The following is a 21152-nucleotide window of genomic DNA, read 5'->3' on the forward strand; positions in this document are numbered from 1 at the left end:
AATGAAGCTATAAATCAATAACAGAGGGAGAAATGGAAAATTTGCAAATATGTAGACATTAAATAGCATACTCTTAAGCAACCAATGGGCTAAGGAGGAAATCAGAAGAGAAATCAGGAAATATCTTGAAGTGAATGAATATAGTTCATTCATTCATTCATTTCATTGTGAAAATACAATGAACCAAAACTTTTGAGATGCAGTGAAGACAGTACTGAACAGGAAATTTGTAGCTCCAAATACTTACATTAAAAAGGAGAAAGACATCAAATTAGACATCTACCCTCAAAGCTGGCAAAACTAGAAAAAAAAGGAGCAAATATATTCAAATTGGGCAGAAGGATGGAAAAGAGCAAAGATTAGAATGGAGATAGATTAAATAGAAAAAAAACACAATAGAATCAACAAAACCAAAGTTGGTTCTTTGAAAAGATCAATAAAATTGAAAAACCTTTAGCTAAACTGACAAAGCATAAAAAGAGAGGATGCAAATAACAAAATCAGAAATGAAAAGGGAGACATTACTACTGACTCCAAAGGATTATAAGGGGTTACTATGAATAACTATATGCCAATAAATAAGATAACCTAAATGAAGGGCACATTCTAAGAAACACACCAGCTCACTGACTCAAGAAGAAATAGAACATCTCAACAAAACAATTACTAGTTAAGAGAGTGAAACAATAATCAAAAATCTCTCAACAAAGAAAAGTCCAGGGCTAGATTGAGTCATGGGGAAATTCTACCAAACGTTCCAAGAAGACTTATTCCAATTAATCTCAAACTCTTCCAAAAAAAATGAAGAAGAGGGAACATTCCATAATCCATTCCATGAGGCCAACATTACCCTCAGACCAAAGCTGGATGAAGATACTTCACAAAAAGAAAACTACAGGACAATAATGTTAATGAATATAGATGCAGAAATCTTCAGAAGATACTAGCAAATGGAATCCAACAGCACAATAAAGAATTGTATGCCCTGATCAAGTGGGATTTACCCTGGTACGCAAGGTTGTTTTGAAAGACAATTAATGTAATATACCACATGAACAGAATGAAGGGAAAAAACACACAATTATTTGGATGAAGAAAAGGTATTTGACAAACCTCCACTTTTTCTTGATAAAAACACATAGAACACTAGGAATAGACAGAAACTTCCTCAACATGATAAAAGGCATATACGAAAAGCCTACAGCTAATGCCCTTCTTAATGGTCAAAGACTGAAAGAAAAGGACAAGGACAAGGATGTCCACTGTCACCACTGTTATTCAACACTGTACTGCAAGTTCTTACAAGAACAATTAGGCAAGAAAAAGATGTGAAGGCCACCAAATTGGAAAAGAAAAGTAAAACTTTCCCTATTTGCAGATTATATGATTTTACAAACAGAAAATTTTGTAAATCAATAACAAAGCTCTTAGAGCTAATAAATGAATTCAACACAATGGCAAGGTATAAGCTCAACACCTAAAATCGGTGGTGCTGTTATACACAAGCAGTGAACAATTAGGGAAAGAAATCTCGAAAAAAAATTCCATTCACAACGGCAATTGAAATAATTAAATATCTAGGAATAAATCTAACCAAGGATATAAAGGATTTTTACACAGAAAAATGCAAAACATTATGAGAAGTAATTAAAGAAGACCTAAACAAATGGGAGAATATTCTGGGTTCATGGATTGGAAGGCTAAATATTATTAAGATGTCAATACTATCCCAAGCAATTTATAGATTCAATGCTATCTCAATTAGAATTCCAACAATCTTCTTTTCAAAAATGGAAAAGCCAATCATCAAATTTATATGAAAGGGCAAGAAGCCCCAAATAACTAAAGCCATCTTGAAAAAAAAAAAAGAATGAAATTCCAGGACTCATACTTTCTGATCTTAAAACTTATTAAAAAGCCACAGTAATCAAAACAGCATGGTATGGGCACAAGGAAAGACATCTAGACCAATGGAATAGAATTGAGAGTTCAGAAATCAATCCTCACATTGATGGCCCCATTGTTGAAAGGAGGCAAAGACCACTCAAATGGGAAAGAACAGTCTGTTCAACAAATGGTGCTGAGAAAACTGGATGTCCATTTGTTAGAAAAAGAAGGACCCCTAGTCCTCATACCATACCCCCAAATTAACTAAAAATGGATCAAAGACCTTCATATCAGAGCTAGAAGTATCAAACTCCTAGGAGGAAAAATAGGCAAGCATCTTCAGGACCTTGTGCTAGGCAGGGGCTCTTAGACTTTATACCCAAAGCATAAGCAACAAAAGAAAAAACAGATAAATGGGACCTCATCAAAATAAAAAAACTTGTGATCTTCAATGATTTTATCAAAAAAGTAAAATAAAGTACCCAATGGGAGAAAATATTTGGAAACTACATATTCATTAAACTATTAATAAGCAGAATACGGAATGAAATCCTTCAACTCAACAACAAAAAGACAAACAATCCAATTTAAAAATGGGCAAAAGACCTGTACAGATATTTCACCCAAGAAGCTAAACAAATTGTCAAAAAGTACACAAAAAGATGCTGAATATCATTTGCCATCAGGGAAATGCAAATCAAACCCATAATGAGATACCATTCCACACTGTTAGAATGGCTGCTGTGGAAGACAATTTTGTGGTTAGTCAGAAAGTTAAGTATGGAATTACCATATGACCAGACAATCCTACTGCTAGGTAGATACCCAAAAGAACTGAAAGCAAGGACTCAAACTGGTATTTTCATACTGATGTTCACAGCAGCATCATTCCTAATTGCAAAAAAGATGGCAACAACTGAAGTGTCCATCAACCAATGAGTAGTAAACATTATGGGACATATTCATACAATGGAATATTATTCATCCATAAAAAGGGATAAAGTCATGGCACGTGTCAACATGGATGAGCCTTTCAATCATGTTGAGTGAAATAAGCCAGACACAAAAGTACAAATATTATATAATCTCATTGATTTGAAATAATTAGAATAAGCAAACAGAGTCAGAATCAAGAATATAGGTTATCAAGGGGCAGGGTGGGGATAGGTAATGGGCTGTTAAAGACTAAAATGTAAAAGGTTTCTATTTGGAATGATTTATATTTGGAATGTTTTGGTAAAGGGTGGTGGTGATGGTAGCATGACATTATGAATATAAGTAACAGCAATGAAATATATAATCGAATATGAATAAAAGGGAAAGGGAAAAGTTAATGTGCACAAGTGGTTTAGTGGCAGAATGTTCGCCTTCCATGCTGGAGACCGGGTTCGATTCCAGGATCATGCACACGCACCCTCCCCCCCCCCCCCCCAAAAAAGGAAAGGTTAGATTATATGTATGATAACAGAATAAAATATAAAAAAAAAATATTTGAAAGAGGGAACCCATGTGGCAGAGGAGATAAGAGAGCTCTAGTGAGTCTAGATACAGAACTGGAAGTGGTGGCAATGAGGCTGAAAAAACTGGCAGGAACCTCTTCCTAATCTGCTGGCTGTAGTTGTGAGTTTGTCAGACTCTTGTTCTCTAACAGAGAAACTTGGGTCAGGAATTCAATTCAGAGAATGGCAAAATCCTGCCGACCAACATTTTCTTCTTTCTAAGAATTAAGATTACCTCAGAAAACCATAGTTCTGCTGTTTGAGTTCAGGTTCCTTCATACTTCCTTGCATCTTCCAGCTGGGAAATGACAAGTGCTAAGGGAAATAATTGTGTTTCTGCTGTTATTCTGACCCAGACATGTCCAGGACACCCATCAATGCTTGCCAGCCCAAGGAGCCACCAGATCAGGGGTTCCTGGGGATAAAAACAAGGGACTCACTTCAAAAAAGAAATTCCTTCCTGGGGCTTGGCTGCCTCTACTGGAAAGAAACTGCCCCTAGTTGTCCAAGACTCAGCTCCAACATAATAAAGTTTTATTCATCTCAACTGTTTGCGTAACACTTAAGTCAGAGCTGCATGTTTATGTAAATTTAATTGGGCTGCTGTTTAAGCTATGGAAAGAGTCAACAGATTTGCTATGACTATCTTGTCTGAAGCCATTAAGTCCTTCCAGTGCCTGAGAAGGTGCTTCCCCCTTTTGTTTACATATTGTATTAAGAGGAGTGAGTCAAATAACTCTACCAGTTCACTATCAGCTCCAGATCTTTAGTGGCCAGCAGATTTCATTAGTATAGTGAGAGGCTGCAATCTTATTCCAAAACCTAGTATCTAGGTTAAGCAGGATTTGAAGACTAAAGTTTAATTTCCCTGAACAAACAGGAGTTTGCTAGTGAAACTTAGTTGAGTTTATTGCAGTTGACAATATTAAAATTAAAAGAAAAACTTGGTGTTTTTGCTGGTTTTGCTTTTCACTGACCTGAAGAAATACGGACAGTAGGCAAAGGCTGGTGATTTTGTTATGTTTTCCTCTTTGTGGCAGAGAGTTGAATTTGAGGCCCAACATGACCTCCTGTTTCCTTGGCAAAAAGGAAGTTTAGGGCTCCTGGGGAGCAGGTAGCCAGAGAGTGAATTCTGGGGTTCTCTGTTCTCCCACTTTATGTGCCCCTTATTTGTCGAATGGAAACTTTTGACTGCCCTGCACCAGTTCTGGAAAACAAAAACAAATGGCTATAAATGATTGGTAAGGTCTCTTCAAATGCAAAATGTAATAAAGACCCAAATGGAAGGATAGTAAGTCCAGTCGCAAATCTGTAAGAAAAAGTATGTTCCATAAGGTCTGGTTTAGGATGTGAAGGGATTCAGTTTAGATTTGCACTGGGGGCAAAAGGTTTGAAGGAAGTTATCACTTGTGATTAAGAAGAACAAGGTCAATTCGGAGTTCCCCATTTAAAGAAGTCCATCTCAAGATATTGGTTGGATTTTATAGGATCTTGGAGTCAGTACTGCTCACAAGGAATTAATTTAGATTGGGTGTCTATATGTTAAGTGAATTACAAACATCATCTCATTTAGTTCTCAAACGGTGTGAAGTAGACTGTGGTCCTTCTTAGAGAAGAGGAAAATGGGACACAGTGAGATTAAGTTGCCTAAGGACATACAGCTAAGTATTGGAGTTCAGATTCGATTTGTTTGATACAGTATTTGTGCCCTCTCCACTATACCTTCCAAAGAACTCAAGAAAATGCAAAGAGGTTTACTAGATATTTTATTTCTTTTTTTTTAAAGTGTAATTTGTGTAAAAGCCCTTTTTATGTTATTTTCGGGAGAGAGACAAAGTCAGATGGCCGAATACTATGATCTCTCCTGCTGGTATGTTCACTGTGGGTAAGTCCTCACTCTAGTGGGCTGAACAGTATCACTCCCCACTCCCAACCCAAATTCATGTCCACGTGGAATCTCAGAATGTGAGCCTATATGGAAACAGAGTCTTGGCAGATTGAATTAATTAAGGAGCTCAAGATGACATCATGCTGTATTAAGGGTTGGACCCTAAATCCAATGACTGCTGTCCTTCTAAGAAGAGGTGAGGACATAGAGATTGAGAAAAAGCCGTGCAAAGATGGTGGGAGAGATTGGAGTGATGCAGCTACGAGCCAAGAGATGCCAAAGATTGCCTGCAGAAGCTAGGACAGAGTCATGGGATGGTTTGTCCCTCAGAACCTCCAGGAGGAACCAACCCTGCTGAACACCTTGGTTTTGGACTTCTAGTCTACTGAACTGTGAGAAAGTAAGTTTATGTTGCTGTAAGACACTGAGTCTGTCATAATTTAAGTCAGCCCTAGGAAACTAATACATGCTCCCATGGTCTAAAAGTCTCATTAATGATGCTGCTGATGTCTGTAGTATAGTAAACTTGGAAGAGTTAATGCGTCCTCTTCCAGATACTGCATTGGCTATCTCCTTCCCCAGAGAGAACACACACACACACACACACACACACACACACACACACACACGCACATGCAACCCTGAAGAAGGTTCAAGCAATTCACCAGGAGACTCAAGAAATACCTTCAGAATACACAAGTTGGACCTGACACTAAACTGTGCTTTGAAGACCTTATCTCTCATGTTCTTTCAGTGTAAGAACTGTGGGCCTCACTCCCAAATCAGCAGGGGTCCCCTGGTGGACGCTTCCTGAGGTTCCAGAGGATGTTCCAACTGAATGCTCCCTCTTCCCTACAGACAATGTACACCCTTTTTGTCTTTTAAGTTCTGCTCTCCCCCATTTTGTTCTGATATACTACCCTTCCTTCAGAAATCATTAAATCCTAATATTTTCTATATAAATTGTCTCTGGAATTTATTTTGAATCCAATGTCTTCCCTCTTCTACCCAGTTTTTGCTGCTTAGAGATGGGAAATATGAGCTTCAGTTTCTTTGGCAGATGAGAGTGGAGGTGTGGTGAGTTGATACACAGAGGGACTTTTTCTTTCTTGGTTGCTCAAATATCTAAAAAATCAGTCACATCTCATTCTACAAGGTAGAGTTTATTGCCAGAAAACTACACTGTGTCTGCATAAACTAAAACTTTTTTATTCCTGTCATAACTTTGACCTTATTATGCGAAAAGAACAATTATTTGCCAACCCCTATTCCCACTCACTCCCCTCCCATTATGGATTACAGTTGTCAGCTTGGCCAGGTGAAGGTATCTAGTTCTGTTGTTGTGGACATGAGCCAATGGTGAACCTCATCTGTTGCTCATTACATCTGCAGTCGGTTAAGAGGCATGCCTGCTGTAATGAATGATGTTTGATTTCATTGGCTGGTGCTTAAATGAGAGAGTTCAACGTAGCACAGCCCAAGCAGCTTAGCATACCTCATCTCAGTACTCATAGCTCAGCCCAGGCCTTTGGAGATGCAGAGAGAAATCACCCTGGGGAAAGTTGTTGGAACCCAGAGCCCTGGAGAGAAGGCCAGCAAAGATCACCCTATGCCTTCCCACATAAGAAAGAACCTCAGTGGAAAGTTAGCTGCCTTTCGTTTGAAGAACTAATGAAATAAATCCCCTTTTATTAAAAGCCAATCTGTCTCTGGTGTGTTGCATTCTGGCAGCTAGCAAACTAGAACAGATTTGGTACCTGAGAAGTGGGGTGCTGCTGCAGTTTGCAAATACCAGATATGTTGGAGTGTTTTTTTTTTTTTTTTTTTGGATGGCTAAGGGGAAGATTTTGGAGGAACTGTGAAGAGAATGATGGATAAGTCTTGAAGTACTTGAAGAGACTGTGGTATAAACGGAACCACTGACAATCTGGGCAAAGCAGGACACAAAGGGACAAATTGGAGTTTGCAGAGTGAGAACCATGGAAGCTCGGGTCTGAAGCCAGGAAACCTCAGTCAAGAGAGTGGACCCACCCATATACATGGAGAGGGTGAGTTTGCCCTAAGGGCAGAGTATGAGTCTCCCATCTTGTTGCAGTGGAAGAGTTGTGCCTCCTCAGGCCATTGAGAAGTCACAGCATGCTCCTTGGGCGACTGGGGAAAGCCTGGCTGCCACCACATGGGGGGGTTGAGCATGTGCCCCAGAAATTGCAGAGAGCCTAGGTGTAGCCCCGATGCCTGGAGAGAGTGGAGCCGAGAAAAAGGTGATATCTTCACTCTTCCCCGAGGTTGATTTGGAAAGAGGGGGGCCACTGCATAGACCCTTGGAAAGTGTGGGACTGCCACTTTCTAAAGCTGAAGGATAAATGACTTTCAGACTTTGAAATCCAATGGTGTTTACCCCTGTGTTCCTTCCGATTTCTCCCTATGGAAATGAAAACCTGTATCCTGTGAATATCCTCCTTTGCATATTGGCTCCAGATAACTTGTTTTGAGATTCACAGGTCCACAGCCAGAAGAGATTTTTTTTCACCTTAATATTGTTTAAGGTGATGCATGTAGTTGCCAAGTTGACAAGGGGTGTATATGTGGTAGTTAGATTCAGTTATCAACTTGGCCAAGTGAAGGTACCTAGTTCTGTTGCTGTGGACATGAGCCAATGGTATGGGAACCTCATCTGTTTCTCATTACATCTGCAGTCGGCTGAGAGGCATGCCTGCTGTAATGATGTTTGATTTAATTGGCTGATGCTTAAATGAGAGACTCAACATAGCACAGCCCAAGCAGCTCAGCATACCTCATCTCAGCACTCACAGCTCAGCCCAGGTCTTTGGAGATGTAAAAGAAATCACCCTGGGGAAAGTTGTTGGAACCCAGAGGCCTGGAGAGAAGGCCAGCAGAGATCACCCTGTGCCTTCCCACGTAAGAAAGAACCTCAGTGGAAAGTCAGCTGCCTTTCCTCTGAAGAACTAATATTTTAATTATTATAGGGATTAATCTTAATAAATCCCCTTTTATTAAAAACCAATCTGTCTCTTGTGTGTTGCATTCCAGCAGCTAGCAAACTAGAACAGTAGTCAAAATCCTTTTCCATTAATTTGACAATCACATCTCCCAGATTCCTGAATTTCCCCCTTTGGCTGCAAAAGAGGATATTGAGAAGGGGTTGGGGTGGTGTGTTCATAATCATTTTATGTTCATACTTGACAAAACCTTGATGGATACATAGTGGTCTGTTAACTGTCTCCTCTTCCAAATTAATCTGGAATTATAGTCCTCATACTCTGTTTTCTCATTGTAAGTTCAAAGTAGAACTTAATTTGGATTTTTTTTCTGAGCCTACTGGTGTAGATGCCAGGGGCAGTAGAATACATTTGTGCCTGACAGTGGTGGCGTCCCTCACTCTCTGTTTTCTTTCTTTCTTGTCAATCAGCTATTGGATTGCAACATGGAATATCAGAGCCTGGGGTCCATTTTCCAAGGGGCTGTGATGAACTATATCCCTGCCTTCTCTGACCTATCCCATTCTTCTTTGCTCTGCCAGAGCTATGACAATTCCATACAGTGAAACTATCAGAACACTATCAAATATTGCCGTACTACACAAAAATGTTCCTTGGTCCCCTATGATGGACTTCAAGAAAGATTACAAGAAGAAGCAACTAGCATTTTAAAGAACATTTCCAGCTTCCTTAAAATTGTTTTACCCTGTGCCAAAAAGTGAAGAAAATGTCCAGCTCATACAAAGCTACTGAGTCCAAGGAAACAAAGCCTTGGCTATGGAGGAACCGTTATTATAGAGAATAAGATCAGGGATAAAGAAGAAGAACAGTAATTTGGGCCTGGGAGACAGGAGACCTGGCTTCTGTACTTAATTTCCTCAGTACCATATGCACCTCATGAAAGTTACTCAGTCTTTTAAGACCTCACGTTCCTCATCTGTAAAATGGGAATAATATTGTCAGCCCTACTGACAGGGTTATTATGGGGATTGAATGAGATGATTGTTGTGAGTGTACTTCAGAAAGCTTGAAACATCACACATAGTTTGTTATTTGCCACTAGCAAATAGGCAGGAGCTCGAGCTTGCTTCACATAGACTCACCCTGGCTTCAGGGCACACACTGCCTCTGCTCCACCTTCCCTTCAGTAGGTCACTGAAGTTAGAGTTGGCAGATATGGGTATGAATCATATCTTGTGACTTGGTGTGTATGAGCTCAAGTACTTCAATGTATTTAGACCTCAACTTATTCATCAGTAGAATGGGGATATTTGTTCTTACTCAATTTAATTCAATGAGGTAATGTCTTCAGACAGAACTTTTAGAAATGATAAAGCACTATACAAACTGAAGGTCATGTTATTGAGGTGACTGAATTCCCACTGTCTGACTCTTTTGGCAGCCCAAACAATCTGGACACCAGCTATCAGATACAGATATAAATGCATAGCTACTCTTAGATGTATCTCAGATAGAGACCTCTACCCCAATCCTCCATAGCCAAGGCTTTGTTTGTATTCCTCCTTTACCCAGTGTGACAGAATGGAGATGGATGGGAGTAGAAAGATACATCTTAGATTTATTTTCTCTTGGTGTCTCACCAACATAAATGATATATTAGTGAGGATGGGATAACTGCTATAATAAACAGTGAACAAATATCAGTGGCATCATGTACCAAGGAATCTTTCTCAATCATGTCCTAATCCAAAGCAGGGTTAGGGGAGAGGGCAGCAGTCTGCACTCCACATTTGGGGACAAGACCCCTGCCATCTTGTGCCTTTGCATTCTTTAGGCCTCTGATCTTCTACCTGATTCTCTTCAACCAACTTGTTGGCAAGAAAAAGAAGAGAGCTTGGAGAGGTGTGTGAGAGGTTTTAGGGGACTATGTGAAAGTGGTGGACATTACTTCTACCCACCTCGCATTGCCCAGAGCTCAGATACAAGGACCCACTCACCTAACCTTAAGACAAATGGAAATGCAGCCTAGCAGTGTCCCAGGTTGAGGAGGAGAAAGACACATATTCACAAGCAAAAGAAATCTCTCCATAAGTGGAATCTTTTAGGTTGATTTAGAGATTTTTAAACTAAGGTTGATTTTCCTGTATCCACAGCTATTTAATCTAAGCTAGACTTACATTTTCCTGAGTCTAAATGATATTAGGCATTAATCAAAGGAAATGTGTGTGTGTCAATCTGCACACATGTTCCATGCCCTATGATTGGGTAAGGTTGTCAAGATTTATGTGTAAGTCAGTTGTTTAAAATTTAAATGCATTTCTTACAAAAACAGGGGCAGCAGCAGAGTAAAGTGATTATGGTTTTCGACTTAGAGGCAGATGGCCTAGATTCAAAGCTCAACTCACCATGAGCTAACTGAATGGCTTTGCAAAGTTACCTAACCTACTGGCTTTCAGAAATGTTTGTGCACACATGTATACACACACAATGATATCTATCCATATTTATATGGCAATATTACACATATGCATACATGTATATGTATGTGGGAAGACATATGATGTGTGTGCATTATATACAGATAGGCTGCTTGGAACTGACTAAACTGATTTAACCACCAGGAAAGGATCATGACCTTCAATTTGTAAATCACTGGATTATTCTCTTGTTAGTCTCAGTCTTCTCATCTAAAAAATGGATTTGCAAGGATTGAACGAACTATTGCTCATAAAGAATTTCACACAGCTATAATTTCATACATGTTGGCGACTATGTTATCATTGTTATTTCTGTTATCATTATTATTATATCCTTTTTAAATTATATTTTGTCATCATTTGTACCACTACTGAAGTACAGGCAGAACTCAAGCAAGAAATTACTGGTCTCTTTTCATAGCAGTACAGTGGAATCACTTAATTATTCCTTCTTTCCTCATTTCATACTTCATTCAACAAAACAGGAAACATTTATTTAGTGTAAACTATATACCAGGCATTGGGACAGCACTGGGAATATAAGGATAAATAAGTCATAGCTGCTGTCATTAAGCAGCTGAGATTTCTAGAATTGTGCTGTTTAATATAGTAGCTACTGGCCATAAGTGGCTATTTACATTTACATTTAAATTAATTTAAATAAAATGAAATTAAGAATTCAGTCCCTCAGTGACATTAGTCACATTTCAGGTGCTCAATAGCCACATGTGGCCAGTGGCCGTATTTGACAGCATAGCTATAGAACGTTTCCATCAACACAGAAAGTTCTAGAGTAGAAACAAATAGCCTGGTAGGATGAACAAATTTGGAGAAAGAATAGGTAGAGAACTCTTCTGAGGAGACCTAAGAATTTCAGAGAAAATTTCTCAAACAGCATTTCAGAAATGCCACCCACTAACTAACCAGTTAATGTTACTCTCAACATTATTTCTTCTGTGCTTTCTCTCCTAGAGGTTCACCCATGCTGGCCTTGCCTGTCCCTTACCCTGAATCAACTCTGGATTGGAGATCTGTGCTCTGTGGCCAAAGACTTGCAGGTTTTACCCCCCATATGCCATAATCCAGAGAATAAAGGGGAACGTCCACTAAGCAAGGGCTGGGGCTTGGTGGAGTAGGACGGAAGCCTTGTCCTACCTCTGGGGTAGGACAGTTGGTAGTTGTCTGTATTTAGTGCTAAAGGATAAGAGTCTTTCACTTCTGAAGGCATCTTTTCTGGGTCAAGGGAGCTTGTGTCCTAGGGAAGCAGATCATGGGAAATGAGCAGTTTTACAATATACCCTTGGTCTGTTCATTTCCAGCTCTGCAGAGAACAGATCTTTCACATGGGAATGAGGGGCCTAATGAATTCCCTCCTAGGGAGGGAATAGGAGGAATTGAGTCTGCCTTTCTAGGGACACACTGACCCCCATGCAGACTTCAAACACCTGAGCTTCTCCCTGCCTTAGGATCTCCACACATGCTGCTCCTCCAGCCAGGAATAATTTCCTCCCTTCCAGTCATTTTTTGACAAGTCCTACTCAGCATTCATTTCTTAACTACTAGTGTGGCCAACCTAGATACTCCAATATAAACCTTGCCCCTGACCATTCTTTCCTCTTTATAGCACATGCTTTCTTCAAAATATTTATTAAAAATACAGAATTGCCATATATGTTCATTTGTTTAATATTTCTCTCTCACACTAAACTGTAAGCTCCATGGGAGGAAGAAACCATGCTTAATTTGCTTATTTTTTCTCTCTTGTACATACAGTGTCTAGCCTAGTAGCATCGCCCCTGGTCTCAGGACATGCCAATCCTAAAGAACCAGAAGACCATCCCAGATGTACATTGTCTAACCTCTCCCTCCACATACACTCTAAACCCTGAGAAAGGATGCAAAAACTCTTAGACAGAAGATGTTAGCTAGGGTTGAAGAGTATGTGGATGAAGGTGTTGGTAAAAAAATCTGAAGAAAGAGGATTTCCTGGGTGTTTTAGTTAGGGTTCTCTAGAGAAACAGAATCAACAAGAAATATCTGTAAGTATAAAGTTTATAAGAATGCCTCATGTAACCGTGGGAGCATAAAGTCCAAAATTCATAGGGCAGGCTGTGAATTTGACAACTCTGATAGAGTGTCTGGACAAACTCCACAGGAGAGGATCACTGGCCGAAGGAGGAAGAGAGAAACTGTCTCTTCTGAATCCTCCTGAAAGTCTTCCATTGATTAAATTAAATGTCACTCATTGCAGAAGACAATCCCCTTGGCTGATTACAAATGGAATCAGCTGTGGATACAGCCAACGTGATCATGATTTAATTCTGTGAAATGTCCTCATAGCAACAGACAGGCCAGCATTTGCCCAACCAGACAAATGGGAACCACCACAAGGCCAAATTGCCACATGAACCTGACCATGACAACGGGGTATAGAATTAATGTATCAGTGATGAGCTGGGAGGAAAAGTGAAACTAAGAGTAGTAGTGCAATTACACCAGGGGCCATGTCAGGACCAGAGCGTTGAGGGATCTGCTCAGTTGTCCTGTGCTTATTGGCGGAAGGGGTGAGGGGAGACCTGGCTCATCCTCTCAGCTGAGACTTGTGAATGAGAATATGCCTGGCTCAGTAAATCTCTGTTGAATGAATGACAGAAGTCAAATATAAACTAAAAATCACTATTTAAAGGGAAAAAAATCCACCAGGTTAGAGCTAGGGCAGAACAGAGAGTTCATACTCTTTGATATACCAAGGAGAATTTAGCCTTCTATCACTAGCTTGCTTTATTTTTGTATGCTGAATGGCAGGGGTCATATTTCGTTCTTTTTCCATGTGAATATCCCATTATTGCCGCACCATTTGTTGAATTTTTGTTTGTTTTTTCTTTCTTTCTTTGCTTATTTGTTTGTAGGAAGTGCATGGGCTGGGAATTGAACCTGGGTCTCCTGCATGGAAGGCAAGAATTCTACCACTGAACTACCCTTGCACCCCCACTAACTTGCTTTTTGAGGAGTGGTAGTCTCATTTCTCTGAAGTCTTTTTCAACAAAGAATCTACGAATTTTCCAACTGTACCCTCTATTCATTAGAAACATTGCTCCAGTGAGAAAAGTTTCCTAATGTTCTAACTTAGGAAATCTGGATGCAATCCTTTCCCCCACTGAACAGAGGAAGACAAGAGCATTGGCCGCATTTGGGCATAACCCTGACCCAATCACTTCCAATGCATTCTGAGAGATAAAGCCAGAATTCTGTAGGGGTTAAGGAAGGGTATAGATGGGAGAGTAAAAAGCAGCTTCAAAGATGAGCTCTTGGCTTCTTTCCCCTTGAAATGACAATTGTTTGGTGTTTACAAGTCTGGAATGCCTCTCACTGACTACTGCCCTTAAGACTCTCCTTAAGACCCAGGGAAGTGAACTATCCCCCCTCATCCTTCAAGATCTGGTTCAATTTCCTTGTCCTCTTCCTCCTAGATTGCTCACCTGACCACTCCTAAACACATTTCCTCTCTCCCCAGTTGACGTCTCAGCTCTTGTTGCAAGTTGTGTTCCTTCACTGGATCTTAGTCCCACATAACCATGTGGCAGCTCTTTCCTGGTTGAATTATATTGCCAAACCTTAAGTGTCATCATGCACTATGGCCAGTGTGTGCACCTCTGGAGGAACACAGGCTAAGAATGTTGTGGGAAACAGATAACGGCCCCTATGATGTCCAGGTCCTCACTCCTGGAACCCATGAATATGTGTCCCCTCATGGCAAAAAGGGATTTTACAGACATAATTAGGTTAAGGGTCTTGAGATGGAGAGATTATTCTGGATTATTCAGATAACCCAGGATAATCTCAAGGGTCCTTATAAGAGGGAGGCAGGAGAGTCAGAGTAGTAAGAAGGGATATGATTAAGGCAGCAGAGATTAGAGTTGATGTGCTTTAAAGATCTTCACCAGCCAAGGAATGCAGGTGGCCTCCAGAAGCTGGAAAATGAACTAGATTCCACCCAAGAACCTTCAGAATGAACACAGCCTTCCTTGAAACCCCAGTTTTAGCTTGTAAACCCATTAGAACTTCTGAGCTCCAGAACTTATGATTAAAAAAATAATTGGCATTATTTTAAGTCACTAGGTCCGTGTTACTTACTTATAGCAGCAAAAAGAAACTAATACAGCCATGCTCTGCAAACACGTGGCTGATGGAGGTCTTGTGAACCATTCTGCAGGCTGATATCCTATCTGGAAAACAATGAGATAGCCGTGAAACCTTTGTGTCATCTATTAGAAAATTGTGGTTAGATAAAGAGAGTCCCCAAAGGCTAACTAAAAATATAGCTCCCATCCTGGTCTAAAGTTACACCAACCATAGAGTCCTTCTCATGCTTCTAGCTAGAGGGGCACTCTCAGCAGTGGCTTGGAGCAGTTTACAAAAAGAGTCTCTATCTAGCTGCCACAAATCTAGGGAAAGGCTGCAGTTATAATTTCAGCTCAAGTGGGCAAAGTCTTTGCCACTGACGTAGCGTGGTCTGTTCCAGCCAAATGTAGCAGCCTCTCCTTTCCTGCTGGACTCGTTCCAGGATTTTGATGGAGGCAACCCTGTTTTCCCTGTGGAAGTCAAAAGCAAGACTGCAAAAGTGGTGAAGGAATCCAGTTGTGCCTGGCTCATGGCTGAGATGGTGGTAGTTAAGCAGATTTCCTCCAAGCCAAGGAAGTACAACCGTTGCCAGGGAAATCAAATTAAAACAGGAAGGTGGAGAAATGGACTTCATTAAAAGCATACCTGCCACACTATTTCTTCAAGCCAATTTGGCACGGAAACTTGCCTCTACAGCTTTTAATAGGTGTGAACTGATGTTTTATTTAACTGTCCACCTTCTCCTGGCTCCTGACTCTGCCTAGAAAAATAAAGGTTGTAAAATTTATTTCTGATTTAGCTGGCCATGAGTGCATGCTATTCTCAGAGCCTCAGCTTCAGAAGGACACTAGGAGGAGTCCTTATTTTACAGAATTAGATATTTTATTCAAAAACTTCTGAGCTCCTCTGAATCACATTTGGAACCATTTAAGCTCTGACTTTTTTTGGGGGGGTGCGGAGGGGAGGCTTGTTACTTCAGTTCTTACATATTCTTTATTTTCTTCTGGTAGTTATTACTCAATTTATATTTTCTTATTTTTGTTGAGAATATGTTAAAAATGTTTATCTTTCTATTAAATTTTTATTTTTATCCATATTTTGCAATTTGCTAGTACAATGTCAAACGAGGGATTGTTTTTTTCTTATTTATTTATTTGTTTTAATATTTGTACAGAGAAACTTCGTACACAGTCCATTCGTGTTGTAAAATCACTGGCTCACAGTATCATCACATAGTTGTGCATTCATCACCATGATCATTTTTCAGAACACTTGCATCACTCCAGAAAAAGAAATAAAAAGAAAAAATAGAAATCTCATACATACCATCCCCCTTATCCATCCCTTTCATTGACCACTAGTAGTTCCATCTACCCAATTTATTTTAAATTTTGTCCCCCTCATTATTTGTTCATTCTCCATCCATACTTTTTACTCATCTGTCCATACCCTAGACAAAAGGAGTATCAGACACACAATCACATAGTCACATTGTAAACGTAATATCTTTATACAATCATCTTTAAGAATCAAGACTACTGGAACACAGCTCAACAGTTTCAGGTACTTCCCTCTTCCCACTCCAATAAGTCTGTGCTGGTTTGAAATGATGTATGTACCCTAGAAAAGCCATGTTTTAATCCTAATCCCATTTTTAAAAGGCAGCCATTTCTTCTAATCCTTATTCAGTATTATATGTTGAAACTGTAATTAGATCATCTCCCTGGAGATGTGATTTAATCAAGAGTGGCTGTTAAACTGGATTAGCTGGAGGTGTGTCTCCACCTATTTGGATGGATCTTGATTAGTTTCTGAAGTCCTATAAAAGAGGAAACATTTTGGAAAAAGGTGGTCTCTCCAATATCCCCCAAGGTTGAATTTGGAGACAGGCAGGCCTCTGCGTAGGCCCTTAGAAAGGGTGGTACTTCTGCTTTCAGAAGCCCCAAAGATAAGTGATTCTCAGACTTTGAAATCTAATGGACTTTGCCCTATGGGTTTTCAAAACTGTATGGGTCTGTGGCCCCTGTGTTCCTTCCTCCCTATGGAAATGAGCATATGTATCCTATGAATGTTCCTCCTTTGTATGTTGGCAGCAAATAACTTGTTTTGAGTTTTTATAGGTCCAGAGCCAGAGGAGAATTTTGCCTTAGGACAGACCATGCTTGTAACTAACTTTGAGATTTTGTACTGGTTTTAACCTTATATTGTATTTGTAATGTTACTGAAATGGTTTAAGGTTCTCTGATATTGTTATGGAATGAATGCATTTTGTACAGGGAAAACATGTCTTTTTTTAGGGTCCAGAGTTTAGAATGCGCTGGTTTGAAGTGATGTATGTACCCTAGAAAAGCCGTGTTTTAATCCTAATCCCATTTTGTAAGGGCAGCCATTTCTTCTAACCCTTATTCAGTATTATATGTTCGATACTGTAATTAGATCATCTTCCTGGAGATGTGATTTAATCAAGAGTGGTTGTCAAACTGGATTAGCTGGAGGCATGTAGGTGGGTCTTGATTTGTTTCTTAAATCCTATAAAAGAGGGAACGTTTTGGAGAAAGAGAGATTTCTGAGAGAGTAGAGAATGACATAGCCACGTTCTCATGGCAGAGTCCACCAGCCAGCCACCTTTGGAGATGAAGAAGGAAAATGCCTCCCAGGGAGCTTCCTGAAACAGGAAGCCAGGAGAGAAAGCTAGCAGATTATGCCGTGTTTGCCACATGCCTTTCCAGATGAGCAAGAAACCCTGACCAGGTTTGCCATGTGCCTTTCCACTTAAGAGAGAAACCCTGAACTTCATTGGCCTTCTTGAACCAAGGTATCTTTCTCTGGATGCCTTTGATTAGGTATTTTTATAGATTTGCTTTAATTGGGACATTATCTCAGCCTTAGAACTGTAAACTAGCAACTTATTAAATTCCCCTTTTAAAAAGCCATTCTGTTTCTGGTATATTGCATTCCGGCAGCTAACAAACTAGAACAAAGCCCTAAACTAAAAAGGGATATCTATATAATGCATAGAAAATCCTCAAGACAACCTCTCAGCTGATGCTGGGTCCTGGCTCATCCTGGGGTTCAAATGAAGGACTTCGAAAGCCTTCCAATTTTCATTAAATCTGTGGATGTACTCCCATTCTCTCTTCTAGTATTTTATATTTACATTTTCTTTTTTATTTCCTGACAGACAAGCTAATGGTTTCTCTATTTCCCTGTCGGGATTTTACAAAACTCTAATTCGTTTAGTTTTGTTTTTGTCCATGTGAATTCATTTCATTATATTTTCCTCAGATTTGTTTATTTATTCTTCTAACATTTAAATTAAATGCCCATTTCTTTATGTATAACAGTTTTTGTTTAGTAATGAAGCTATTTAAGGCTATGATTCTTCCTCCGGGTAGAATTTTGTTTGCATTCAGTGAGTTTATGAGGGTTTGTTTTATTGTTGCTTATTATGTTTTCCTTATGATTTCCACATTCTCTTTGCCCTGAAGTTTTCGGTAGACTTTAAAAATAGTTTAGTTTGTAAATTATTTGCACATCTATTATTTATTTCTAGTTTGGTTGCACTGTGGCCGAAAAAGGTATTGAGCCATTTATTTAAATTTTCATTAGATTGTATATTGTCAACTTTTTAAAAAAAATGCCACATTTGCATCTAAAACATAGGTATATTTTTATTTATCACATATAGTTTGTTTTATAGAGTTTGAAATGGCATAATATACATCATAAATTTTGTTGATTAAAGCATTCAGTATAAGTATATCCTATTTAAAATATTAGAGGCTTTTCATCTGATTTTGAAAAGTATTTGATTTCCACTTCTAATGTGATTCAGTACAGTTTTCATTACATTTTAAGTTATTTTGCTTTATCTTCTTTAATTTTATTCTATTCGACACATATGGGAAGGGGATGGTTATATGCTCATTGAGTGTCATGGCATCATTTATAAAATATAGCTCTCTTTGTCCCATTTAATTCATTAATTTTGAATATGATTTTGCAAGTCATGACTATTGAAACCTTGTTTCCTTCTGTTTTAGTTGCCATGTGGTCAGTGTGTTGGTATTTCTGTTGCTATGTGTTTATGTTCCTTGTTGGGCAAGTTATTTGAGAACAGTACACTGTTTCTTCTAGTTGTGAATATTTGACATATTTAATTAATATGCCACAGTTTACCATTACTATGTAATCAAATTTGGAAAGTAAATAACAGTAATTGATTTTTGATTACTTAAGATGAAGAAATCATGTCATTTAGACTTCACAGTGTGGGTTTTGTTATTATGTTTTTGTGTGGCTTTCCAAATGAAATTATTACTATACACTAATAAATTATGATTCAGTTATTTTAATATATACATACATTATATTTTAAGAATTAAATATTTACAATCTTTTCTTTGACATAATTAACAAAATACTTAGCCCCAACTCTGTGTTTACATAGATTAAATACTTGCCATTAGCTTTTCCCATCTACTTTCTGTTCATGATCTCTTTCTTTTGATTAATATCTTAGTTAATTAGACTTTATCTTTAAGTAGGTTTGTCAGGGGGTGCTATGCGTCCATATTTGCATTTTCTTTCTGTTGTCAGCACACATGAATAGAAATTGGTTGGATATAAAATTTCTTAGCTCACATTCCCCCATGCCACTTAAAACTCTATAGACACAGTGCCATTGTCTTCTGAAAATTTTTGTTTTTGAGGTTTGGTTTTTGAGGTCAGCCTGATTGTTTTTTTCTTTGTATGTTACTTTTACCTGGCTGCCTGCAGCATTTTTTTATTTTTTATTTTTATTTTTGAAACTCAAAAGATTCATTAGACACGCTTTTGTGTTTATTGATTTTGATGGATTACGATGAGTTCTTTCAGTCTGTGTTTTGACATATTTAGTAATTTTAGAAACCTTGTGGTAGTTTGCATTATGTACTCAAAGGAAAGACATTCTTACTCTTAATCTGTGTTCCTGTGGGTGTGAATTTATTTGTAAATAGGACCTTTTGAAGATGTTATTTTTAGTTAAGGTGTGGCCCAACTGAATCAGAGTTGGTTTTAGTTTGTATCACTGGAGGCTTTATAAAGAGAAAAAACCATATACTAGGCGTCAGAGAAAGCCATAGGGAGGAGCCCGAAGCTGAAAGTCCACAAACCAGAAGAGTGGACACAATGAGAGAAAAATCACTATGTGACAGGAGGCAGAGAGGCAAGCCAAGGAACCTCAAAGTTTGCAGGAAGCCGTCATCTGTATGCTACTGACTCCAGAAAAGAGTCTGGCAGCTTGAAGCCTTGATGAACAGCTTCTAGCCTCTTAAACCGTGAGTTCATAAGCATTTGCTGTTTAAATAGACCCATTGTACAGCGTTTGTCATAGCAGTCAGGAAACTAAGAGTTTTCATCTTTTATGTCATCGAATACTGTTTCTGTTCCATTTGTTCTGGTTTTTGTTTTCACTTAGCCCCTGAATACTTGATTTCTGCTAATTAGCCATACACATTACTGATTTTTTCAAGTGTTTTATGCTTTTTCTCTGGATTCTAGACTTTTTTTTTTTTGCAAGCCTGTTCTCTATACCCCTGATTCTGTTGTTTTATTGTTAATTCTCATCTTTGATGCATTTAATGCCATTTAAATGCAATAGCAGTGTTGTATTAAATTATTTTATTTCTGCCAACTCTCTCTCTTTGAAAAACTCGGCCTACTTACTAATTATCCCCCTCTTACAATCCGTGCCATAGTGTCTATTTTCTTCAATTTCCTTGAGAGTTGATGCAGTGTAAATTTTGCTTCCAGTTTAATTATATCTTATTCCAGAGGATGAATTCCATCGAAATTTATAATCCATGTTCATTTTTAGTTTTCTTGTATATATTTATCACAGCTCAATTTTGTGTTGGTCCCATGTTTGTTTGTTTCCCTGTTCATGGTCTTTTTCTACTGAGGGAAACTCTTGTGGGCTTGCAGTTTACCTCACTGATGTGAGTTCTTCTAGCTTCTATTTACAGTTTACTTGTAAATCATTTAAATTCTGCCTTTAAAATTTATATGGAGACCTGCATGATGGATTGAGATAGTTAGTTCCGATGGTCAGTGTTTGATGGGTTGAGGAGCTCAAACCATGGCTAGCTAAGGAATTTAGTGTGAGGAACTAGTCTTTCTACAGTAGTTGAAACAACTATATTAGAGCTGCTTCTGCCTCAAACCATTTTTCTCCATATTAGGAAGGGTGTGTTTTTGAAGCAGAGTCAGTCCATGTTGTCATTAGGAAGTCATGTTAGGAAGTAAAAACGTGGCACAAGCATACAATCTTCCTTCT

General features: G+C 38.8%; 1 long non-coding RNA gene across 1 annotated transcript in view; it reads left to right on the forward strand.

Moving 5' to 3' along the window:
- The window catches only part of LOC143669878 (uncharacterized), a 159575-nt gene that overhangs the window by 121671 nt on the left and 16752 nt on the right, over positions 1-21152 (forward strand). The gene's annotated exons all lie outside the window — the stretch shown is intronic.

This window comes from Tamandua tetradactyla, chromosome 26 (genome assembly GCF_023851605.1).
Source record: "Tamandua tetradactyla isolate mTamTet1 chromosome 26, mTamTet1.pri, whole genome shotgun sequence".
NCBI classification, from domain to species: Eukaryota; Metazoa; Chordata; class Mammalia; order Pilosa; family Myrmecophagidae; genus Tamandua; species Tamandua tetradactyla.